The sequence below is a fragment of the Zonotrichia leucophrys genome, chromosome 4, assembly GCF_028769735.1.
Source record: "Zonotrichia leucophrys gambelii isolate GWCS_2022_RI chromosome 4, RI_Zleu_2.0, whole genome shotgun sequence".
Lineage (NCBI taxonomy): Eukaryota > Metazoa > Chordata > Aves > Passeriformes > Passerellidae > Zonotrichia > Zonotrichia leucophrys.
This window is the reverse complement of record NC_088173.1, coordinates 10274477-10301783: the sequence shown is the minus strand read 5'-3', so window position 1 is coordinate 10301783 and position 27307 is coordinate 10274477. Positions and strand designations below refer to the sequence as shown.

Here is a 27307-nt window from a genome sequence, read left to right as displayed (position 1 = left end):
TTTTATGGACGTCATGAAGAAAAATATTCCACAAAACTGAATTTCTCATTCATGGCCTCTGTTTTCCACAGATGGATGAAAAGTGGATAATTATAAGTGAGGAAGACAGAAGGCCTGGTGCTGTAAGAACCATTGCTGTGAGTCATGAGCCTGGAGCACATTTCTTTATGACAACTTTGTATATCTTACTCTGTCCATGAGGTTGTTATTCCACAGTAGCTATCAGCAGCACATTGGGTCAGTGGTGTTCCAAATATATTCTTTTCTAGTACAGAAGAAGATGATGTCATCATGGACAGACCTTTCTTTGACTTTGGAGACTGCTTTAACTGATAATAAATATTGAACTTCCATTTCAGACATACAGAAAGAATAAGAGATTGGAGAATATTTCTGATATAGCATCAAGCTTTACTTACTCACTTAGTTCCTTCTTCAAAGGGGAACTAATTAGCAGGCCCATTATCACAAACAATCTTTCCCCTTTCACTACCTAAGTGTAATTTGCCAGCTGGTTGAAAACTTGATCATCTGTTAGAAATTTATTTGGTTTTATGTTGTTGGACTTTTTGAAACATTTTTTTAAACAGACTGACATATTTTTTTTTCACAGTCACAGATATTGAACTAGATTTCTGGGGCACGTACCCAAGTTCAAAAAATACCCAATTCCCAGCCTATAAGAATATTTTTCTCCTCTACTGGGAAAGAACCTGCTCTAGGGGGATACAATATAAGAAAATAAAGGTAGTATAGTAATTAAGCTTACCCCAAGGAGTTGCAGCTGAGCCAATTATTAGAGATTGGGAGCAGGCCTGACTTTAACAGGCCACAGCTGTAGCCATTAAGAAGAGCATTATAAAAGAGTGGATTGGTTGATTGGGAGCAACTGGAGTCAGTTGGCTGCTGTGAGGACAAGGAAGAGGCAGGGCCTAGAGGAGCTGCCTACAGGAAACATCAAGGAGGTATGAAACTATAGCAATATGGAACCTATGCAATGTAATGACAACAACCTACTGCTCTTGGTTTATAATCACTTTATAATTTTATCTCCAAGCTGGTCTGAGTCAAAAGTATCACCCTGGCTCCTGGCCCCATGTATTGGTGTGGTGTGGCAAGGCTTTGGTAGCAGGGGATCTACAGGTGTGGCTTCTGTGAGAAGCTGGTGGAAACTTCCTCTGCATCTGATGGAGCCAATTGCAGCTGGCTCCAAGATGGACACACTGCTGGCCAAGGCCAAGATCAGCAGTCACAGCAGTAGCACCTCTGGGATAATGGATTTAAGAAGGGGGGAAAGCTGTGCAACAGCAACAGGAGGCAGAGAGAGGAGTAAGAATATGGGACGGCAGCAGCTCTGCAGGAAGCAGGGTCAGTGCAGGAGAGGGAGAAGGTGCTGCAGGAGCAGAGGTTCCCCTGTGGCCATGGTGCAGACCATGGTGAGGCAGCTGTGCCCCTGCAGCTGTGGAGGGCCACAGTGGAGCAGAGACCCGTGGGCAGCCCATGGGGGAGCATGTGATGGCCTGGAGGAGGCTGTGAGCCCTTGGAAGGTCTGTGCAGGAGCAGGTTTGCTGTCAGGAATTGAGACCTCAGGGAGGGCCCACATTAGAGTAGGGTGTATTAGAGTGGTCTGTGCCTGAAGGACTGAAGTTTGTGGAGGACTGTCTCCTGGGGAACAGACATGTTGGAGAAGGGGGAGTGTGAGGAGCAATAGGCATGTGTGATGAACTGACTGTAGTTCCCATTCCCTATCCCCCTGCCCTGCAGGGAAGAAAGAGGTAGAAAATCCAGGAGTGAAGTTAATCCTAGGAAGAAGGAAGGGGTGGGGGAAAGCTCTTTTAAAATGTAGTTTTTATTTTTGATTCCCTAGTCTTTTGGTTCATGATAAACTGAACTGATTTCCCTAAGTCCAGTCTGTTTTGCCCATGATGATAGTTGCTGAGTGATCTCTCCCTGCATTTTACCCTGACCCATGAGCCTTTCATTGTATCTTCTCCCCTGTCCAGCTGTGGAGGGGAGTTATGGAGCAGCGTTGATAGGCACCTGGCATGCAGGTGGCCCACCTCACTCCAAACTCGTGAATTTGTTGAGTTTGGTTGAGGCATCAGTACTGACTCGGTAGTACTAATCAGTAGAACAACATTTTTAAAGCAATAACATGCCTTTGTTTCACTCTGTTCAATCTATATTATTCAGTTGTAGATTCAAAAGTAACTTACAAGATATAATTTTGGTAAATCCTTCATTGAAACAACTTAAAAATCAGGATATTTGATAATGTTGCTGTTTCTGGTGATATTTTGGAACAAGATGAATCAAAACAAAGTAAACTCTAGAGTCTACTGCACTCTTCCACCAAGGACTTTTGGAATCCAAGTGTAATTCCTTGCATGCAACATGCACCTTTCTCACCATGAAACTATGACAAAGTTTTTTAAATGATTCTCACCATTTACCATATTTTTATGTTTCTTCTTGAGTATTCATGGAATTCAGTAACGCTAGACAAATGACAGTGATAAAGATCACAAATGGTGCTCTTGCTATTTTCTGTTTTGCTGTTTTCCCCATTTTTAGACCCTAGACTGAGGTCATTGAGAAAGACACATTGGAAGAGCTACACTTTTGAAGTTATTTTTCTCTATAGAAGAGTATATAAATCTTTTTGCTAAGGCAGATCTATTGACTGGCATTCAGTCTTGGCTTGTTGGTATATCTGGAGCAGCAGAAGCTGCACATGACCACGCAGCTGCAGGGCAGGCACACTTGAGCAACAGTGAGCAGTTTGATTTCAGTGTCAAACAGTTCATTGGCTGTATAACTCAAGAAAGTGAGTGGAATGTATGCCTGAATAACCACGGAGTCAAAACTTTGTAAAAGTGTAAAATTCACATTTATTGGAATAAATGTCAAAAGACAGCAAATTTTAGAGTTCAGATAACTTCCGGAAATAAAATAGCTTCTAGAGATTACTGTACACATTGCACTTGAAGAAATTTATTTTGCCAAACTTAGGGGAAAAAAAATCAGCTTTTGTTTAATTGTATAGTCAAATATTAATCTAATGTATAATTGATAGGAAAAAGACTGAAGAAAAGAGATAAAATTAAATCGGTCAAAATATAGACATAATATATTTCTTGTGGAAAGAAATGAAAAAAGGCTGTTTTCCCCACTATTGGTGGTAGAATAATCTTACCCAGAAGAAAAATGTAGTCAATGATATTTGCATTACAATTAGCAAAAAAATTGCAAGAAATTAAATGATTCAACCAGCTTGCTCTGCATTAGATTCTTCAATGATAAGATAAAATTAGGAAGCTACAGAGTAGTGTAAATTTCTTAGTATCCTTCTTTTCATGCTTAGCATATATTAAATGGCCAAATAATCAAAATTGTCTACTCTCCTGTGTGCTTTTAGTTCATCAGCTTATTTTAAGCCTGTAAGCGTATCTGGAAAAATGACTAGAAACCTTTTAGCTAGACTACTTGCATGTTTTACATTACTGTTGATTTGGCAATAGACTTCAATTATTATTCTTGTTACAATTTTCAGTGTAGAATATAATCTGTTAATATTGCCTGCCTAATGTTACTGAAAGCTCAACTGTGTTTTTTTCAGTTTGTTCAGTCACTGGTGAGACATTTCATTACGGTGTCTTTTGTTAGATTCAGAACTAAAAATGACTGACATGAAATGGCACAATTTTTTTTATAAAAGATGTTAAAAGCTTTTGCTTCTGTTTTTGAAACTGAGTCCAAAAACTTACTGGATGTTTATTTAGAACTAAGAATTCTATGACTGCAGTACCCCAAGTCCTAAGGCAGAACTTCTTTCTGTGGGAGCAATGCTGATAAATTGGTGGACTCCTTTGAGCTGTAGTATGTGAGGTGAAACTTGTGTAAGTATCTATTTTACCAAGTTCTAGTTCTTCCGTTGCAGGGAGGAAAAAAAGGGTGTTTCTCCTCCTTGTCCCTTTTATCCTAGCTGGCAATTCATTTTATGTAATCAGTTGTTACATTTTAATCTAAAGAGGCAGCAGGAAGTGTGTTCAAAACTTCACATAAAATTGTTTCTTTTCAGATTACAAAAGAGCTCTTCAAAAGGCTTCAACAGGAAAAGAACTTACAAATGTACTTGTTAATTGGTTGTGGTAGAAATGAGTGCCTAATTTCTAATTGTAATATGTGTCACTTTAGCTTCTAACCTTTGCTTCCTGTTTCATTTTCTCAGCTAGATTAAAGAACTCTCTACTACCTACCTTTTTTCCTCTGTGAAGATACTTTCATGGAGTAATCAAGTTATTCCTGATATGTTCTGTTTAAGGAAACAGCTTGAACTCTCTAAATATTTAATTGTAAAATAGATTCTTAGGTACTAAAATTTTATTTGTATTTTTCTTTCAATGTATTTCCTAATCCTTCAGAATCCATTTTGAGAAAGGAACTCAGCTGTTGAGATCTCTGATGAGCTGCAAAGATACACTGCAAGGTCTATCTCAGAGTATATATTAACATGATATATTTTTAAAATATATATATATGTTTGTATGTAGGTGTGTTTCTGTGTTTAGTCAAAGGTTTTATTAGTCCTTTTTGTCTTGGCATTTCATGGATGACTTGACTTCCTGAGCATGTTTTCATTGTTGGCCAGAGCTCTAGTCCATTCTTTTCTCTATTTAGTCTCTATTTGTACATTTTGTTTGTAGGTATGTATGTAAATTCTGTGTTAGTTAAATTCACACAGTCCATGGGGGCTCTGTCCCTTGTAGAGCCCAGGATGACAGCTCTGGAGGTGACACACTCCAGCTGTGTGGTACAACGTGCACCGTTTATCCCTGGGCAGCATCATTTCCTTGCCCATGTGGGCCAGGAGGCTGACATGGCATCTTCAGCTGTGGTACCAAGTCTTGACTACATGGAAAGTAACAGTGCCTTGACTTCTCTAATAATTAATATAAACCTTTGGGGTTTTTCAGTTTTTACTTCCATGGGGAGCTCCTTAATACATAATCTCAGTAAATTCTGGATTTTTACTAGAAGATGATATAAAAGATCTTAGAGAACCCAAACTTTTCAGTGCTTCAGTAAAATGACATAAGCAGCAAGAAAACTGCTACTATTTTGGAATCTGGCCCTCAGCAAAATAATGCACTAAAGCAAATGAGAACACACAGTAAATGAGTTTCAACTACTGAATGATGCACATATCATTGATATGGTTTTTAAAGTGCCTCTATATTTTTCATAGTATTCCTAAGGTTATGAATAAATTATGAAAGCTATCACTATGCATAATGCAGTCACATCATGACTGCAAATCTTTAAACCCTAACACCACAGTTATCATCTAACTTGTCACATTTACTGTAATATATTCACCTTCAGTTGTGATTATATGTAGGTTCTGTTGAGACCTTTTGGAATTATGAAGTGAAAATGTAGCTACTGAAATATTATATAATATTTGAAGTTCAAATATTGATGGTTCTCTATTTTCTTGCCTTGTACAGATTTCAGCAGTAATATGACATATTTAATAATAGCATTTAATAACTCTACAATATGCTCCCTGCTGTACTGTGTAGCTCTTTATGAGCCAAGAAAATATGGAAGGCATTAAGTGAGTGAATCTTTCCTAAATGAATACCATTGCTGCAGGGGTAACATATTAAAACATATTAAACACATTGAAATTAATGAAGTACTGTCTATGTCCAGTGGGTCCTGTATTAAGATTTTTTAGGGACATATAGAGGTAGATGTACAAAAACTGTGAAAGAACAATAAACTTGGATTACTTGGATTAAATACCAGATGGATGGCTACAAGCATAATTCCCGTGCTTTTTACCATGTCAGAAGAACTCTGTGTTCCTGCTCCTTCAATTTCAGTATTACAGTCTGCCTCCTGATTTTTGCATAAAGCAGATAAACAGATTTCCTCCAAATGAATTGGTCTAATTTTGTCAGGGCAACGCAGGAACTGTGGAATGTGTTGCATACTCCAGTATCTGTGCTGATGATATCTATGGCTGAGCTGTAAATGGTGTTTCCCTTCACTCCCAAGAGGGCTGAAAAAAGAAATATGTTTATTTTATATCAAAGTTTTGGTGGAAATAAACAGGTGGAGGATGTCCTCACAGTAAAAAAGTTTTTTTTTAAATCTCAAATTAGATAGGCTTTAGGCGTTTTGTTGTTTCTCAGTGTGTGTTACTCAGTCCATATACATAAAACTATTTTCTTTTCAGGTCTTGTTAGTCAGGAAAAGGTAGGTAAGAATACAGTTAATGTCAGAATTGAGAGTCCTGGGACTTCAGTATATAGGACAGTCTTTTGCAAGTCTTTGTGGTTAAATCTCACAAGTCTGATGAGTAATCAGGTTTCCCCATGGCAGAAATAGCAGAAGTAAAGCCCTTAATGTGTTGTGAATAACTTTTAAAAAAAAATTTACCAGAATTCGGAAGTGGTTTTTGGCACAAATTGGTATGTTTAAAGAATTTCTTCTTGCATGTAGAAAAGCTTCAGACAAAAATTCCCAGATCTTCTCTAATGCATTTGTCCAGATGCATTGGAGATAGTGTCATGTGTTTGTTGTAAAAGGGCAATTGCATAGGTGAGCTTTTTTGATCACTGAACTTAAAAATTATTACTGAAGCAAGGAAGCACACAAAAGAAACTGGAGCATGGAAATATGATGGATAATTGCTAAGGATATACAAAGCAAATTCACTACAAAAACACTCAAGGCATTAATACATAGTAGATGATATGCACTAACTGGCTGTGTTTTTGTCAACTTGGGCTATCTATTTTCTATTTTATTCAAAAAGCTGCTAGCCTGGTCAGTGTGCTGTGCTGTCTTTGCAGTGCACTGTAACAGTACTTGGAACATGGTAGGTGATAAATCTTAAATCAGAGTCGGAGCCAACAAAGCGTGGTTTCCTGCAAAATGCCTGCACAGTGTGTATGACCTGCAGTTCACCTATGGACCTCAGAAACCACGTGCAAACAATTCAGTGAGTAGGTACACTGACCATCTGATTTAAACATTGACTGATTTAATGGTTTTGCTTGTTTCAGCTTTCATAGGCCTAATTATGGGCATTATGCATAGCTGCATTTCCATCCTAATTATATGCTGGCTCAGTGATTTCTGATGGTTTAACTGCCAAATTCTAACCAGTGGCATAGGACTGCTCATTAAATAAAGCATTCTCAAATGGCTTGTTCTTTTAACTTTTCACTTGAAATTTAGGAATTCCAGAATCAAATAGTATAATCCAAGTTTTTCTCTGTATTACCTGCTATCTGGTTCTTATTTGAATCAAAAATAAAGCTAATTTCCATAGTATGGTGTGCTGGTGTGAAAGGGTGCAATTTTCAGTGTTAAGCTCAGTGACAGAACCTGTTTTTCTAGAAATGTTCTGACTCAACCTAATTTCAATTAGTATTTAATGTGTGGTTTTATGTCTGTGACACAGTGCAATTACTACACATTAGATTTCATGACCTACAGAATTTGTCAGGATATCTGAGTGATTGAAGTAAAATCTCCTATGCACACACAAGTAGAATTAGTGAATTTAGGGTACCACCTTCACTTAGGAATCAATGAATATTTAATGAACATTTCTTAGTTTTAATTGCATATCAAACCACAACATTTGGGCTTTGTCCTTTTAGGCTTCCTAGACTTCTTCTCAGAGGACATAAAAACACTTGTCTTTTTTGACTTTATCACTCCTTCTTTATGTACTCTTGACTTTCCAAGGGTCTGACTGCAAGAATTTTGTTTCACTAGCTCTATAGGAGCACTTGAGCTTGAATATTTCTACCAGATATCTGGACCTGAAACTTCTGCTAGATTTAGTACTTGGAACTAAAATAGTTTAATGAGTTTGAATATGTATAGATCCCAGTAAGTGAATAAAATTGCCAGAGAGAACACAATATCAGCCAGCAATCTGCGGGATTGGGTACTAACACAGAGTTTTCTGGTTTCCACTTCTAATGACTTCAGATGCAAACAGATAGTGAGTGGTTCTATACTCTGTAGTTCCAACAATTAAAAGCCAGCGCTGCTGAAGTGGATTCAACCTAGTGTCTGTAAGCAAAAATACCTTATAAGAGATAGATCATCATAGGTAAGAAGTAAAAAGTTTACCATCAAGTACTTAATTCTTTAACAGAGCCTTGGTGTTATTGTTTTTCTTGTTTGATTGGTTTTAACAGAAGAACCAAAAGAGGATACCCTTAGCAAGAGGTGGGTGCTGAAAGCAATAAAGGACATATTTGTGACCTGAAAAACTGGGATATATTGATGACTTGGACAGAATTTGATTGAGTTTTTTACCCCCGATAAGAGACCAGAATTTTTATCTGAATATAATTTTCTATATTGCTCTTCACTAGGTTGGCAGTTGTTATTCCTTTGAAAATACTTATTTTTGAGAAAGCACTGCAGTTTGATATCACAAGTATAGACACAGATTTTCTTTCTTTTGAAAGAAAAACATTGTCAGCTTTAGTTACTTCACAGTCCTTAATATGATGTCCATAAAAGTCTCGGATAGCTGTGACTGACTTTTTGTAGGTGTGTAGTTATGTCAGTAAACAGGGTGCACTCATTCCTTTGATCCTTCCAGGTTATTCAGGGAAAAATGCTTTGGAAGGTGGGGTGTTTTCTGTTAGGTTTTTATTCCTTGTAGTAAGTAAATTCTGATGTTTTATGTTGAAGTGCTGTATATTTACTTAGTTAGTGCAAACGCATACTTATTGGGCAGTCTGTTATTAATTATTGCATTTTCATTCTTTTAATGAAAGAATAGAATTTCTTGATAAAAGGTAAAACAGATTGCAGCACAAGAAAGTCCAGCTGAGTCACAGCAATTGACCATCCAGCTTAATGTTCTCCAACTGAGAATAAGGAGAAGTGCTATTTGGGGAATAGCATGGTTTTTTTGTTTTTTGTTTTTTTTTGTCCATGAACTGCATTTTCAGGGACATTGGCAAGTTAGATTTTTCTTGTATTTTAACTTCTTTCTTTGTCCTGTGAGGGTTGGGGTTTTGGGTTTTTCTTGGTTCTAGTGTTATTCATTTAGTGAGTAATAGTATTGCAGTCATTCACTAGATACAGAAAATTTTGAAGTGTAAATGTGATGTTCCTTTTGTGTCATGGTCTCCAAATTAAGGAGTCTTAGCTTTCTTAATCCTTCACTGTAGGGCAGTTGCTACAAACCTTTTTTCTTTGTTGTTGCCCTTGTCTGAACTGGAGTCCCCTGTTCTTTGGAGTGTAACTCAACTGAGATGTGGAGTTGCATGTGCTGCTCTGGATAACATGTTTTTAAGGTAGGTTTTTGGGGACAGTGGGGTGGTTTAAGAGATATTCTTCTGACTTACTTTTAATCCCTCAGGAGAGGTATTAAAAGTAAGTCAGAAGAATATCTGTTAATTGCCAGTGCTAAAGTTGTTTGACCTGGAGTCCTGCTGTATGTTGAGCTGGTGGCATCAGAGAAACATCAATGATGACTCTAGGAAGTGTTCCTTATTTTGTTACTTTATGTTCTGGACTTTTTATACAGGTTTAGATTATTGTTTCTGTGCGTTCAGGAACTTGACAATCTCTTGCCTTTTAGCATGCTCAATTTCACAGAATTCCGTAGCTTGTTTTTGACTTCAAGTTTTAGGTCTTTTGATGCAGTCTTTTGTTTGAAATCTTGTATCTGCAAATACAGGTGACTGCTTTTATGTGATACTGATTTTCCTGGCCAAAACCTTATTGAGTGTGAGAAATGCTTTTAGGCTCATGATGATGCTCATAATGCTGCTCCATGTATGTGTATAAAGAATATATGAATAGGCAGCATACAGCTTGCTTTCCAGTTTTTCAGTACTTCACTGTGTGTGCAGCCAAGACTTCTGTCAGTTTTTAAGTTAAATATTTTGGCAGATCATTGGTGGATGATAGTGAAGTGCTAATGTTGTATGGGTGAACTGATTCTGATAGAGCAGAGAAGAGAGAGCTGTCTAAATTATTACTCTTGTCATTATTAGTACTTATTCTGGTAGCTCCCACAATAGTTATGGCCCTGCTTGTAAAGATGGGAATACTTGTTCCTGTCTCCAAAGAGATCACAAGAAGTGCAAATAACAGATGAAAGTTGGTATACTATAAACAGCTTAAAGTTAAAATCAGCTGCATGTCAGATTGTGATCATAAGGAAAGCAACACATGGGGAAAAAGAATTTAATAAAAACAGAAAAAGGAATTTGGAAATGTAAATAGATAAAGTTTATATTCCAACTGTCTAATGGTAACTTCTCTACTCATTTATAAGCTTCCCTCCAGAGAAAAAGTTGTTTAATAAAAATAAGCATTCAAAGAGATTTTTTTTGATTGTTTAAAATGATCATTAAATTCAACCTAAATTTCTAAATCTGTACTGGCCTCAAAGCACCCTAAAACCAGACTTCAATGCAACAATACCCAACACTTTATGCAAGTTTCTACAGACCTTCACATTGAAAATTACATTCTCACTATTTCTGCATTTGTTTTCAAACTAATGTTGAATTAATCTTCTGCTTTGCTTATATGAAGTAATATACGTGGAATTAAACTGCTTTCACCTGTCTGTAGCCATCTAAAGCAAAGCCATCTAGTTTGAGCTCACCCTCTGTTATCTGCTCTGATACATAGAGGTCTATTGCCATTCTCATGTGCTGGAGCTCCTGGTACAGCTCTGGACACGAGAGTGCAGACTTGTTTGGTGTCCCCTGTCCTGTGTGACAGTTTTTTACCAAGAGCTGAAATGCAGCTGGCATTTGGGCACCTGTCCTAATTCTCTCCACCAGACAGCTAAGAATTAATTTCTCTTGACCATAAAGTTAGCCAAATAAAATTATTTTGAAAATAAATCATGTCATTTCAGGCTTTTTTTTCTTCTCTGTTTTGGTGTTTTTTGCTGTATACAGGAAACAAAATATCTTTGTTCTTCTTGTCTTGTGTAGTTACAATGCATTTCACCAGTGAATTTTTTTTTTGATGTGTTTTAAATCCTACAGTTAGTAGCATTTTATGAATTACTAAGTGCTAATTATAATCCTTGAAAAGATACAGGTTTTTTGACATAATGTGTGCCAGATACCTAGATATATAAAAGACATAATTACTTTGTGAGTTTTGCCTTTCAAAGGAATATTTCCTACAAATTTTCTTGCATATTATCTGATGAATCAGTTCTGTAGTGTCAGGAAGTTAATACTATTCCCTGAAAGCTCATAAATAAAATTAGATCTGGATATAGTTAGTTTTTAATTAAGGATATATGATCTTTGTTGCACCAGAATTGCTTTTTTCACATACCAAAAATTTAATCACTCTGGCCAATTCCTAAATAACAAATAATGCAAGCTTGATATCAAAGTATTGGTTATCTACTTGATAATTATTAGATAGTTAAATAAGAGCAATGTATCTTTCCTCAGATATTCAATTAAGATTTCTTAAAAGATTTATAAAAAAGCTCTAGTTAATCAGAAACTTTTTTAGAAATGTTGATAACCTTTGTTTTACAAATGGACCTGACAAAAGCCTTCTATTCAGAGTTGTGCCACATGATTTGTGCTGGGTATCAGTGGATTTTAAAAAGATGTTCAAGCAGGCATATATAAATCCAGTGTTTCTTTTTTCTGTAGAAAGCAAGGAAATTTATTACTATTCCTATTAAAAGCAGCATAAAAGCAGTGGGAAAAAAAAAAAGCAGAAATGAAAGGACTTTGTATATACCAGTATAAGTAAAGGCTATTGCCTGTTTGTCTAAGGAAGGTTGTAATGAGGAAGCAAATCAGAACTGATAAAAAAATATTATGGGGTAGGACCAGAAGGTTGGGGGAAAAGCGTAGATTGGATAATCTGAGCATCCAGAATATAAAAGGGTGGTGACCACAGCACCTGTAATGACTTAGAAAGTCATGGAGAGCTGAGGAGCTACCACTGAGAAGGGATAAATATTCTGCGGATAGAAAACATGACCCTAAAAATTACAGCACTGTGCAAGAGTCCTAACTTTAAGCATTGGTAGTATATGGAAACAGATGCTGCTTTTGCAAGCTCTCACAGTTTACTGAGTGATAGAATGAGGAAAGAATGAAGAATATCAGGCAAAAGTAACTTCTAAATCATCTAGTAAATAGCTAGGTGATTTAGCTATTTATTTTTTGAATAGTCAAAAAAATAGTGATATAGGAAGCTTAATGTATGTAAAATCTTATGAAGTATTTGGGATAGTAAAAATTAATAAGTGGTTTGCAAAGTCTCATTGAAAAATTATTGTAAATTGACTCAAATAACACAGAGGCTGAAAACTGTCCAAAGGACTTAACGTAAATAAAAGATAATGATAACCAGCAGTATTGAGCTGGGATGTGAGGGACAAGAGGTGTGTACTGAGATGTCAAGAGATCAATTTTATGTCTGATCTAATTTAACATTTTCATTAGTGATTAGCAAATTATATAGCCAGCATGTTAATGAGTTTCTTCAAATAAAGATGTGCTAAAAAGCAGCACAAGCCAATGAAGTTAGTTCAGAGATCTAGAGGTTAAAAAATGAAGAAACTCTTTGATCCAAGAGGGTGCATAATTGAATAGGTTGTGAAAAGTCTTTGAGACATAGATAATTGAGGGTTTTTTTTTCTTGTTATCCCAACTACAGGTGTGCTTATAATAAGAAAATAACTGTGTGCAAGTCCTGATCAATAGGTGCCACACGTGTGCAAATAGATGTGCCATCTCTGAGCCAGGCAAGAGGCAGATGACAAATGCCTTGGTGTCCCCTCTTTAGTGTTGACTCATGAAGTAGGTTGGCATTTCCACAGTTGCTACCACATCCACAATGGCTAGTTCTTCTTTGCTTTCTGGCATCATTGACACTTTGTGTTTTCCAATCACCTACAGACAGCGACATTAACTGGTATAACCAGCATAAGCAGATCAGAATAAAATAAAACAATGATCTATTATTTGTGTTCATTTACGTGGACTTTCAGACTTTAGATGTTGCTCAGTTTTGCTTCAGTTTTGTTCATATCTTTCCACATGCTGCTGGTTATAGAGCAAACCCATGTCTACAGTGTTCCTTTCAGTAGCTGTGTAATCATTGAATGTCTAAGTTGTGTTGTCATGCACAGCATTTATTGTAATCTTTAATGTATGTGAATGTGTATGCCTGGATTGTCAAATGTAGGAAATATAATAAATAGGAAATATATTAACTCTCTATTTAGGCACATACTGATTTATGGATGTGGTTTGGTGCATTTCAGACCTGTGAACCTCAATTCCCAGCACAGATGGGTATTGAGAGACTTTATCTACCTCACTGAGGATTGATAGCTAGGTTTAAGATACACTGATGTTTGTGTCTTGACATTGTAATGTTTTCCTTCATATATAGATTATCCTTATTGATATTATAAGACTAAAAAATAGAGAAAAAAAGTCAGACTTGGAGGAAAAATGAGGACCATTCTTAATCTAAAGGATGCTTGAAAATGATAGGATTAAAGGTCCATTTTCTGTACTCAGTTAAGAAACACATTGACAGAGACATTGCCCATAAATGATGGGGAAGTAATCTTACCTAAATTACACAGCTAGGTATTTTCTTATTAAGCTATTTGCTGATGCTCTTTAGCCTGTGTAGCTTGCACTAAAAAGCTTTAAATTCAAGAAATCTTTTCATATTTAGATAAGGGATACAGAATGCAAAACACTTGAGCAGAGAGTGTGTGAGACATCTGGTCACGGATCAATCCTCAGTGCTGGTCCATGGATAAATTGGAGTAGCATTGGATATCCAGAAGAGGGCACTTGTGGCTCTCCAGTCCGTTTGCTCAACCCAAACCACTCTGCGCTACAAACCTTGTGATTGCGGGGGGAAAGGCTGGAGAGACTCTTGTCTGAAATGAGCCAAAGTGCTAATAAGCAATTATGGGTTTTGCACGGCATCAGTTGGGAGATTTGCTTGCAGGTTTCTGCTATCAGTGGGCATATTTATCACACAAGCTGCTATCAAAAAAGAACAACACCTTTCAAGTGCTTTCAGAGCGGCAGCTGATGGCTGCAGAAAGCCACCCTTGTACCTAAAGGATTAAAAGCATTTTCTGCTAAAAGTTCAGCCCAACCTATTAGACTTGATAAGTATTTAGACAGTGACACTGGGCGTTTAGGGGCAAGAAAAAATCTATTTCTATATTTCTTGTAGAGGAAAGAAAAAGAATAAAAAGTTGATGGAATGTTGTCCTTGATGCAATATAATTCAGTATTTGAGGTTTCGCATGGAAAACAAGATACAAAAAATTTGACTGCTACAGTTTTAAAACTCCAGATAATTATGCCTTTGAAGCCAAAATATGTGTTTGAGTATGATAAACAGAGATTGTTTATTGATCACATAGCATTGAAACCATGACCCCTAAGTTCTAGTACATGAACTGAGCAAATGTGCTTTTGAAGAGTCAAATCAGGAAGACTGAGATGATTTAGCTTCTATGCCTAATAAATGAGACATAAAATATGGTAATTTTGGGGGGGATTTGTGTGATGTTAGAAGAATAAAACCTAATCTGAGCTTTTCCCTCGTATAAGCACATTTGGTAGCAGAACAAATATTTTGAAAGTGCCTATGTTGCAAAAAAATCATAATGTTTAGTACACAAAATTAAATTATTTCAAAAGTAATTTCCAGTTAAATATATATTTCTTTAACTGGGAAAGTTCCCATGAGAAGTTACAACTCAACTGAATGTGTTACTGTGCAAAAGTCTCACCTCCAGTAAGCCCCTCTTCCAAGGGGCATTGAACCTTTCTAACTATATTTTCCTCCACTGTTTTCCTGGAATTACCAGGACTGACTTCTGACATATGTAAAATTGTGTCATATGTCGCATGCAGCATTCCGAAGGCTAGAGTTTAGTGGTGCCCTAGGCTTGAGAAAAACATTTTTTTTAATATGTGTTTGTGTTAGATACTTTGTTAAACTTTAGTGCAGTGTCTTGACGAGTCTTGAGAGGTAGAAAACAATCATTCCGACATGCATTGACAACATTTAGTTTCCAAAAAGTGAATGTCTTTTACAATTACATCAGCTAAAGCTTCTCTTTTTTGCTGTTGGTGAAGAGTGCCGAGTGAGAATGTGTGTGTGTGCTCTCTCTTTTGAGAAGATGTAGAGGGATGTGTAGCAGTGGCATCTCTTTGGGGTTTTTTTATTAGCTACTGTTTTGCAAATTAGCCTTGCTGAATGATTAAATTGTATACATTTTTAGCAACTCTCCCTCCAGTTGCTATAGCAATGCTGCGGCTATCGTGATGTGTGAGTCTGGGCTTTTGGGAAAAGATTGTGAGGCCAGCTGATGTGGTTTGAATGAAAGGGAGAAGCTATCTCACATAATTCTTTTGACAGGAAGGTTTGTTTTTTGTATTGATCAGTGTTAGCTGAGAGAAAACTATTTTTCCTATAAATCTTCCCTTGTTTAGTTTTTCCACTGGGATCTCAACACATCAAACTAATTGAATAGTGCTAGATACAATTTGTAAAGCAGTATCATCAAATTCATTTCAGTTCTCTCTCTATACTGTATTTCTCACCAGTGCCCTCTTGAGTTCTTATTAAGTGAAATTTGATGAGCTGTGATGATTGCAGGATCACCTTCTTGATTCACAAAGAAGCTGCTAAGCAAAAATATTCTACAATGGATTACAAAAGTAATCCTCTAATTTCTGCCCCTCCAAAGACTGTGTTGTATATCTGTTCAGGTTGGCATGAATGAAAAAAGAAAAATGGCATTTTTTATTAACATATCTGTACAGTATCTGTGGTTGAGATGATCTTAAATTTAGACTGTCATATTCTTACTGCTGACTGAAAAATAATGAAAATAAAATAGCTGCCTGCATTCTCAGGAAATGAGAGACCTGGAAGATATGACTGATTTAAGTGTCTATTCCATTTAAGGGGGCAGGACTGTGATGTAGTACATCAGATGAGGTTTGTCATTCCCAAATTAAAACTTGTGTATTGAAGAGTACACACCAAAATTGCAAAAAATGGCTGTATGAAATATCATGTGTACCTCTTCTATGAGATGGCAAGGATGAGGAATCAAGGAGTGTGAGGGGGTGGGGAGGATGTCTATGCATATTGGTAATGTTTTACAGTTGTGAAAACTCATAAAGGTCTGGACTTGTGCCTACTTTAAAACAAACAAACAAAAAACTAATGCCTTTAAATGTGCCAGGTAGATGCCCATTATCATGCACTTAGTTTTTTAATTTTCTTGCATTAAAGCCAAGAGCATTGCTCATGATTAATGTCTATAGGTCCAGTAACACATTATAAAGAATGGTCAGAGGATTCTTACAATATTGGTTATGCATTCTTTCTTTTTGTAGGCAGAAAGGTATCAAATGGTTCCACTATATGTCAAATAGAAAAATTCCAGTTATAACTGGTATAAATGTTTCAAGTTCTTCTGTCGTTACAAGGAAGAAAACAAGAGAAATAGAAAGTGTTAGTATATTTTGGACAGGAAGTATGGTTTTAACCAAAGCGTGATTTATTTTTCTCCATGTTTTCAGAAACATTAATTATTGGTGGACTCCTGACTGAATCTGGAGTAAGCATGATTCTGTCCTTGGTCTATAATGTATGTGATGAACACAGCTGATATTAATTAATATGTCCCACAGATATATTTTCTTCAGCTTGTGAGAACTATTTTTTCCTGCTGGAATGTCGTCTGACTTTTTTCCAGCACACACACTTGTAATGGCTGTTGCTAAATATAGCAAAATTAAGTATTTGCATTTTTTGAGGACTCTGGATGAGCATTTTTAAAGCTTGTAAGGACAGCAGAAACATACTTAATGAAGGGGTCTAATACACAACACATGAGATTCATTTCAAGTCACATGTAGTACTAAGGAACACAGAAAATTACTTCAGGCTATAGGAGCCTGATGAAGGAACAGACAATTTCACTAATTAAATCCTATTATTGGTAGAAGTGAATATGTTGAGAAAGCATACCTCATGATTATAAGTAGGGTAGACAGAGGCTGCCATAAGCACTGATACCACACATCAGACTTCTGTTATCCAAAACATGGGCACATAACAGGTTACCTAGGTCGTTGTCATTTTCTCAAAAATATAGATTATCATTTTTTGGTATAGTAACTTGCCTCATTCTCTAAAACTTTTTCAGATTCTCCTGTCAACTGATAGGCATTTAATTCTGCTAGAGGGTGCTGGGAGGTATGAGATGGCTAGAAGAGTTTTTGTAGCCAGCTGAGTCATTATCTCTAAAGTATGTAGAAAATGCTTCATTCACAATACAAGTGTCCAGGTACTCCAAGATGCAGAGAATCAATTTTATTTTACAGCTGTAATAACATACTCTAACCTATGCAGTTAAGTAAATGTTTTCTTAACTGGTGCAAACTGTATCCTCTCAACTCTAACGAATTTTATTTATTCTTTAGTATCCCTTTGGCATATTGATTCAATGAATGGGATCTACAGTAGCATTAAAACTGATGTGCATAAGGAGGTCTTTGTTGGTTTTATCTCTTTTGCAGTCTGTCACTATACACTGCCATCTCCAATAAATTTATTCTTCCATCACGTATGCACCTCAGGCACTCACGGTAGGTTTCCTTCTTCCACCCGTACCATACTGTTTCCTCTCTTAATTTGACTTCAGGCTCTTTCCACTAGCTTTGTTCTCCCTGCTTGTCTCTCTTAATACAAAACACATCATCATTTCCTATAATCTGAGAACTTTGAATCTTAATTACTCCATATGTCTTTCCCTATATTTATTCCCTTTTAGTGCTTCTTGCTTTGCTTCTGTGAATTTCATTATTTGCCTTTCAATCTGGCTTTAGACTCAACTCTAACAAGAGCATAGTAATAAGTGCTCACTAGAAATACTACTGAACAAACAGCCCAATTTACTGTCAGGACTTCTTATCTGGTGGTTCTGGTTCTGATAATAATTCAGCAATTACCTTTGAGCAACCAGTTCATTCCTCCTGTGCTTCTCTTCTCAATTCTTCAATTATTTTGTCTATCTTCTCTTAATAGAGTGATTTGGAGAGAATTACTTGCATAGAGTTAGCAGAAATGGAATCATGCAAGTGCAGAATGTTAGAGGTTGCAAGGGGCCTCTGAAGCTCTCTTAGTCCCACACCCTGCTTAAAGCTGGCCCAATCATCATTTGTTCACTGATTTTTTGAATATATCCAGGGACACAAATTGTATATCCTCTCTGGGCAACCAGTGTCATTTTTTGGGTGTTTCTCTAGGTGTTTTTACCTCTAAGGATATTGTTACTGAGAGCTTGTGCTGTTCTATTGTCCAGCGATCTTCTCCTTGGAATCTAATATTCTTCATTGCTAGAAAGAAACTTTATATTTGAACTGAAGTTTGCTACTCAAGAAAATTCTTTTTGTCAGATTAAATTAAAATTGTTCTTAGGTTTAGAAAGAAGTTTCCATATGAAAAATTTCTAAGCCTATCATTAACAAGTTAAATGTAAAATAATAGAAAACTGTCCTGATCATGAAAAAACACATTGAATTCTTATCCAGTGGACAAAACAAACACACCAGGAAAGCTGAACCACATTATTGCTTTTGTATCAAGTATGTGTATGGTTTTGAGCATTCAGCAATTGTTTTTGTTGACACCAAAGTGAACAATATGACAGCTGCATTTTCAGATGTTGAATCACAAATTCTCTGCTTTCTAAATGCGTATTACAGGTAACTCTTGAAGTCAGTACTGATTAAGGTGCCAAAATACCTCTCAGAGTAAGAATAAAATCAAGATGCCAGAGGAATATGGAAAAATATTGTATGCTTGAATATGACAGCATTTTATCATAGCTGATAAAAATGCCTGTAAATTTACCAGTCATACTAAAATAAGCAATCTGTAGCTTCAGCCATTCACAATGGGATGTGCTCAGTGCAAGTGCTGTGCAACTCCCAGTTCTGTAACCCTGGGGAAATAGATGGATGCTGCCATTGTGTTATTATTGTTGTATGACTAAGACTCTGTTTTCTATCTGTGCCTGTTTAAATACAGCCTTCAGAACTGAAAACTGAGTTCTACTCAAGAGTTTCTTAGGGCTGATTTGTAGACATATGCAGTTTAGAAATATGAAGGAGGAAAGATAATCTGCTTGAATAGTAAAAGTAGGTAGACCAGGATATCCCCATATCTCCCTCTTTCAGTCAGAAATGGTATTAGTTTGACTTGCTTTTAAACTCAAAATAAAGCTAGAAATTTCCTTTGGATTAATTATGTTCTTCCCAGTATCTCTTAATCCTACTTAGTCTTTCTCCTTGATCAGTTTTTAAAGATTTGAGTGATTAATCCTACCTGTCCCAAGAACAGAGTGAAGAAGAGAGACTATTTTTCAGAGTTGCCACACTTCCCAGAAGTAACACAATTTGGAAGCAATGTGTGGAGAGGTAGTGGTTTTCTCCACTTCATTATTTTGTTTTGTTTTGTTTTTTGTGTCTTGAGGCAAATCTGAGCATTAAGAGTTATTTCTATCCCATTTTCTATTCCATGCTTCCCTTTTTGATTTGAGTCATAATCTTGGTGAATATTCAGAGCATTCAGCTGTATGCCTGCCATCTGCTTCTTGACAGAGAGTTGCTTGTCTGTGCCTGCCACATAGGAAAGGCTTTTCCCCAAAATCTATCACTTGATGCTGACATTTTAAATTTAAAAGAAGCTTACCCCAGTACCTTAGTCTTTCAAATCAGTCTCAGGTTGATGTACACACAGTTTAATAAAATTTATAAAGTTATAAAACAATCCTCTGTATTAGTTAGCTTCATCTGGAGCCACTTTTAAAACTAGGCAAGACTAATGTCACAACACAAAAAGTTTCTAACAATATAAAAGAAAACTTTGATTACAGAGGTGGCAGGTGGAAAATATTGTCTTCAAAAGTAATCATAAAGCAGCATAACAACTCAAAATTATATTTAATAGCAGTTCATTTTCATCTTAGCACTTCTCTTCCAAGTATCTCAAGGAAGGTTTTGGTTTTTAAAGTTACAGAAAATAACATGCCTATTCCTCTTAGACTGTCTGACACTGTTATATCAAAGTAGTATGAATATCTAGCATGTTACCCCTTTGTTTCACAGTTCTGAGTATCTTTTATCCCTTTTTGCTCCAGATAAAATGTGCTCTGCCTTTTCTTCTGAAGCTTAAGAAATGTAATTGAATTTTTATGAATGTTCTTGATTTATATACCTTTGTGAAAGTTGTTTTGTTAACTCCTGTTTTCACTGGTTTTCTTCTGAGTTACTTCTTTTGACAGTAAGGGCCCTTTGCCTTTAGGAAATAGTTGTGGAATAACTGAAAACCACTGAGGTTTTATAAAGAATGAATTTAAAGATAGCACCTCAGTAAGTACTGAAATTTGGTTTTGTGTTGCCCCAGAGGAAACAATAAATTTTAATAAATCTCCTTTAGGCCAAATAATTATGCTTAATAAATTACTTCCATGCCATACCTTGGTCTTTGGAGATCATCCAGAGGAGATCTTCCAGGCTCCTTTGACTCAGGTCCATTTGATGTGCCCGAGCTGCTGAGGCACCAGGTCAGTAGAGCTGCAGGCAGCTGCTGCAGGAGGAGATAAATGCTTGGAATGTGCTTATAGTAGTGGTCATACCAATGAATATATGGCAATATGTTGTGCCATGGCTTCAGCTTTGCTGTATATTTTATACTGTCATTTTCTGTATTCTTACTCCTTTGGAAGACAAAGACCATGTTGCTGATCAAATCCATAACAAGGCTGGAAAATCTTGAACTGTCAGTAGAACATTTTGGTTTTGATAGCCCATGCCTCTTTTTCTCTATAGAGCTTATAGGCATAAATATTCGGAATTTCTAACCTGATTGTGTGAAAGATACTTTAACTAACATAAAACCAGGAAAAAGATGAGATGCAGTTGAGCCAGCAGAAAACTTAAACCATAAAAAACCACCCTATCTCCTTCATTAAAATGATACCTGCCTCCTTAAAACAGTCTTTTAAAATGTTAACAGAAACCCTTCTATGTTCACTTCCGCAACAGATGGGATGGAAGGAAAAGCAGAGTCAGGACCCCAAATCCTGCAGATTCCTGAACAAGTGATGCAATATGCAGTTGACAGTCTGGTTTATCACTGCAGAAAAAAGCAGCAAAATATAATTATTTTTTCTTATGCTCGTCCTTGTCCAAGAAAGAGAGCTGGGAAAAAAAGGATCCCAAAGAACATATTTCTTTGGATGTGAGCTGTGTATATAATAAATTTGAAGCAGTATTTTTATGCCTTGCGTAATTACTTACTTGAGTTATGCTTCAGTAACTTTAGAACAGCTATTTAACTGTTTTTAGTTTAATTGCTGAGAGTAGCATTTAAATCTCACTCACTTCAGTACCAGCATTCATCACAGTCAAATTATATAGAATTATTATTTGTGAAAGAACAAACATCTTTTTTCCCTATGCAGTTCTTCTAGGTACCTTGGATAGCACTGATCTGGAGTTTCTTGAAAAACTGTTAATTATCTCAGTTTTATTATTCTAGTTACTATCTTAATTTTAATGCAATAAGATTTAAAAATTAGGCAGATTTAGAAATAGTTAATTATTTCTTTGACTCTGAAATACTGGAAGGTACAGGTTCTGCTGTATCTGTATGAGTACTGAGATAGCCACTGCAATAAATCTAAAAGTTTAGCTGTTTCTTTGCCTCTTGGCTCTTGAATGTGTAACCATATAACTTTGAAGTTATCTTTAAGTACTTCTCGGTGGATTTGCAGTGTGGGGTTGTTTGTTTTAAATGCATGGGAGAAAGGTGGAATAAAGGTGTGTGTGTGTATGTGTACATGTGGGCATATAGATAAATATGTAAAAATGCAGATTAACTGAGCAGCAATGACACAGCCTCTTTCAAAATCTTCTGGAGGTCTGAGTGATATGTTTTATCCCCAAAATTTAGAGAAAAAATGTGGGTTTGTACTCTAAGCTCTCATCCAACATTCTTGTCACCTTTCCTCAGCAATCTGTAACGGAAGAACAGACCGAATGCTTAGATAGCTGCATCTGGTTTCAGGGATATTTTTGTTTGATTTTGGCTTTTTTTGAGGTGGTGGTGTTTGTTTGTTTTTTCCTATTTTTGCTCATTTTACTTGGTTCTCAAAAACTTGAATTGATAAGTTGCCCAAATTTCAAAATAGGAAATGGATTTTTTTTTTATTCTCTGGAAGATATATAAATAAATATGCTAGCCTTTATGAAATGCACAAATAACATATGTTCATCATATTACATGAAAGTTAGAAGAATCATTAACTTAAAATCATATTTCTGCAGCGCAGGATGAAAGGGCCTTATCTTCACAGGTGTTGCAAGTTGACATAAGCATTTCTTCCAAACTTCTAGCTTTCTGGGAATCAATAGTGCATGTGTAATGCATGATTTGTTTATTTACACAATTATATTTGAAAAAAAAAGAGAGCAGTAGTAAGTGCTCACTAGAAATAGTACTAGCTTTGTAGGAAATAGGAAAAGAAAATTTTGAGAAAATTAGTATAATTTTCAGATTTTCTTCTTGAAAACACAATTATTTTTGGAGCAATGTAACAGGTGTATAACCACTGCATGTCTTAAGATATGATGGACAGAACATTCAAGTTAATCAGTCCATTTTGTTAGGCTTATAATCCAAACATTTTGAACAGTCAGTTGTGTTATTTAGAATAAATGATGCAAAGCCTTACAGATGTGTGAACATATCAGTCTTCAAATTATACACATATCAAATGATACATAGAAATTACAATCCAGACTATTTCCCATGATGTAGTGAGGTGGAGATGTGAGACTTGTTCTTTCTTTATTATGAATGTTCTTAAGCATGACATTCAGGGATAACAGTGGTAACAACCTTAATCTGTAATGGACTTATTTTCCTTCATTATCTTTTGTTGGGGACCTTGTGTAGGAAAGGAAAAACAATATTGCTGTGAGATATGAAGGCTACCAGAGAGTGAGCAAGGAGATTGAAGTAGACAGGAAGGGAAAAATTATTAAATTGAAGAGTGGGAAAAGAGGTGTTTTTTTGTTGTTGTTGTTTGTTTTTTGGTTTTTGTGGGTTTTATTTCTATAAGACTGAAGTGGGAGAGGTCTGACAGGGACACAAAAGGAGAACCATGTTACCAGTGACAGATGTTTAAGGATGAAATTGAGCTGGAATCATAAGCTAATGCTGACCTACTTTTTTGTGTGTGTAAATATTCTGTGTGAAAATAGTGGCATTTTCTCTGTATGCCACTTTTAAAAACATTTACAGTTTTTATTTAAAAAAAAAAACAAACAAACTACCTTAGACCTGTTTCCCACATAGAAAAGCTCATAAAGTCACAACTGATGTTTTCCTCAGGCAGTTTTCAACTTTGGGAGTATCAAACATCTTAATGTGCTTCTAAGAAATACTTTCCCACCCCCCACCAAATATTAAAATGCATTTCAGAAAGAATGAAATAGGACACCATTTCAGTGTAACTTTCTAGTGGTGTGCTCTCTAGCCAAAGGCACTTCGTGGTAAATTATTGCTTTATAGTATAGAAAACCCAAGTGAAGAGAAGATTACAGATTTCACATTAGAAGGTACCTGACGTACTTTGGAGCCCCAGAAGTGAAACTAGCTGTGAAATTTGCAAAAACCATGGACTTTCAGGTCTGATTCACCCTATGAATCTTCTACTTTCTTTACTTTTTCTTATGCACCCGTAACTTCAGGGAACTGAGGCAGTCAAGGGCAAAGAAAAGCCTTGTGAGACAAATTTGGATGATGGCAAGAAAAAATATGACAGAACTAGGGACAGATGAGATAGAGAAATGGTGGCAGTTTTCCTTATAAAAGCTGAACTACACTGAGAGAACTGTGAGGAGATCTTGTGAACACTGAGAGAGCTGTGAGGTCTTGAACCCAGCCTAGGAAAAAAAATGAGGATGAAATGGGGAGACTGATTCTGACTGCTCTGGAGAGCACTGCCAATAGGTAGTTTGACAGCTAATACTTTTCTGTTCTTTGGAGGCTATTTTTGAAGTCTGTGAATGAATGTTGCTTGCTCCACCTCCTGTGCTAGTCTGTGATGATTTCTTGCTGTTTCCAGAGAATCCTCTCTATACTCATGCAACAGCTTTGAAATAGATTTTAATGCCTCAGTTCGGGTGCCAAGCTCAGCAGGCATCTCAGAAGATGCAATAGATGGAATGTTACTTTAATTTCTGAAATGCACACTGAGCAAATTTGGCTCTGATGTTATTTATGGTATCTTTCACCTCTTAAGCGCCTGGTTATGCAGGCTGACCCTTTGTCAAAGGTTTTATGTGCTGGCCTGTGTCAATATGAAACTCTTGCTTGGTTGAAGTTAATGGAAGTTTGCTGGAATTTCATTTGGATTCTCATGTTGCTCCTGGTGTTTTGTCTTTCAAAAATAAATAGATTTAAAAAAAACCCCAAAAAAACAAGTAAGGCTTCATATCCACCCAGTAAGCGACTTCATGTTTTGGGTTTATTCATTGTCATAGGCTCTCACCAAAGTGAAAAGTTATATTAAAATTTTAAGGTAGTCACTTAGGAAACTTCTATATGAGGCCTCTGGCACTGTAAGAACATGCCTGTGCATGGATCTGCCAGCGTGTATCTACATTGCACATTAAAGCCTCTATTTAAAGGGCAAACTGAGCCATTTAATAGCATTCTAGATATTTTCCACCTGTAACAGTGGAATCATTATGCAAGCATTGAAACTTTTTACTCATATGAAGGAGAAAATTTGTATTTTTTTTTTTGCTCTCTGGGTTCTTCTCTATGACAGCAATTAAACTTTCTATTAGCTACATGTTAGGCATCTAACATGTTTTCTATCTAACGGATATGGATAATAGACAAAATGTTACACTAATAGCTGCAGAAGTATTCACGTTCAGGTCTTTAGTTTTCAGGTTAAACTTTCTGCAGTTTTACTTTTTAACTAGATTTGTCTTGGTTTTTGGTACAAATATTAATTACATCTTTCCAAATTTATTTGACTTTGAAAAGAAAACAAGCAGTCTGACTCCCTCCCTCCAGGCCGCTAATAACCTAAGATTAGGATGTCTAAAGCAAATTCAGAATCATCAGAAGTTATTTTGCATTATATTTCTTTTAGCAGTTAAGCATGGCTTTAGCATGGCTTTAATTGCAGAAAAAAATGCACCTGTATGTTGTGTTTTCCATCTTAAATGTCAATTTATTAGTTTACATTCAAATATATGCTGTTTGCATATATGCATGTATATATGAATTTGTAGATTCCATCATTAGAGCATCTTCCAAAATGTAAGTAAGATATTTTTCTTTAGCTTTTAGTTGCAAAAAGGCTGATTTCTGAGATCAATTAGGAGAGAGTCAGCTGGCAGCAGAATAAGTCATATTCTCCTGGGACAATGTGAGACTGTTCATTCCTATTTTCAGGTCCAAGTTTTCAAACCCAGAGACTGGAAGTTCAGTTTACTCTGTGGCTGGAAAGAAGCCCTACTCTGTCCTGTGAGTAGACAAGTGTTTCATCTTTCTGTGGGACACTTTCATTATAAGAGAGAGCTGGTATCTTTTTAAAAAGCTTTAGCAGTTATGAGGTCACTTGGTTTGTAAAGGTCATGCTCTCGCCTTTGTGTTGCCCCTGGTAGAAGTGAAAAAGGAAATTTTGCAGAGACTTACGCTCTTATCAACTTCACTAGTTTTCTTTTATGTGGGTCATCCCATCTTTCCCTTGTTCCCTTTTTATTCTTCTCAGTGTATGTGTTAGCATCTTTTTTGTTGAGGGAAGAGAGGGATGAGACCATAAAGACAGCGCTTAAAAGTAGCAACAATCAGGTAAACAGAGAAACTTCATTACAGTCCTTTTTAAGAAGAGAAGTGAATGAATTCTGTTTGAATGCATTATTTTTTGTAGTGTCTTCTAATCTATATTGTTTAAATAGGCAGAATCTGGACACACTAAAAACCTGAAAATATTTCCTCCAATTTCTGTTCATGATATCTTCACAGTTTGACATAATTGTGTGCAGGCTTCTACATGCAGGTTGAATAAATGTGACAGTTTCTGCTTCTTAAAAGAAATAATCTATCAGCTTTGTATAATTGCATTTTTCACAGTTCTGTCAACTGGGAACAGTCTTTGACTAATAAGTAGTGCTCAGATTTAACACAAGATGCATTTACCACTAAAACTGGAAACTCTTATCTGAATAAAGAAAATAAACAGTTTATGCAAGAAGGCACTGTGGTGCTTTAATTAATTAGTTAAAGGAAGTGGTCCTGGTTTTGGTGGGGATAGAGTTAATTTCTTCACAGTGGCTGGTACACAGTGCTGCATTTTGCATTCATTAAGAGAATAATGTTGACACCACAGGGATGTTTTGGTTGTGGCTAAGGAGTATTTGCCCTAAGCCCATGACAATTTTATTTTTTTTACTCTCATGTTCGACCACTGAGGATGTGCACAAGAAAGCTGAGGGGGGAGCACAGCAAGGACAGGTGACCTGAACTGGCCAAAGGGATATTCCATAACATACAACATCATGCCCAGTGTATAAAGAGGGGAGTTACCTGAAAGAGGGATGGGCTTTGGCATTGCTCAGTGAGTGATTGGCCAATTGCACTGTGCATCACTTTCTTTCTTGGGTTTTATTTATTATTGTTATTACTATTACTGTTGTGTACTATTATTATACTATTTTACTTTGTTGCAACTATTAAGCTTTTTTTTACTTCCAGGCTTTATTTCTGTTTTTCCTGCCCATTACACTTGATGGGGGGGTGAGTGTGTGCTGCCTGGTGCTTAGTTGCCATTGGGGCTTAAATAATGACATAAGCAAAAGAAGCAGTCTTTGGTTTTGCAGTGACCAGTCTGACAGCATTGCAGCAGCTTTAGATTTTAGCTTCTGCTTATTACATTGTTATTGCTGAAAGATAGCGCTATAGTTTGCATTTTGTTGGAATAATACTCCTTTCTTTGCAGAAGAGAAAAATGAAAATACTAATTCCATCTATAAATAGACTATGAAAACTGGAAGATCTTCCCTCCAATGTGTGCCTGTGGGAAAATGAAAGATTACTCTTTTGAGAAGCTGACATTATATATATCAAAAGAATAAATGTCTCATTATCATTTTTA

At 36.2% G+C, this 27307-nt stretch overlaps 1 protein-coding gene and 1 long non-coding RNA gene across 2 annotated transcripts in view; both read left to right on the top strand.

Moving 5' to 3' along the window:
* SGCZ (sarcoglycan zeta) overlaps positions 1–27307 on the top strand; it is a 394721-nt gene that overhangs the window by 21513 nt on the left and 345901 nt on the right. The gene's annotated exons all lie outside the window — the stretch shown is intronic.
* LOC135446548 (uncharacterized) lies at positions 921–27307 on the top strand. The gene is made up of 3 exons (XR_010439835.1): positions 921–965; positions 25606–25677; positions 27152–27307. It is a non-coding gene; the product is annotated as an uncharacterized LOC135446548 (long non-coding RNA).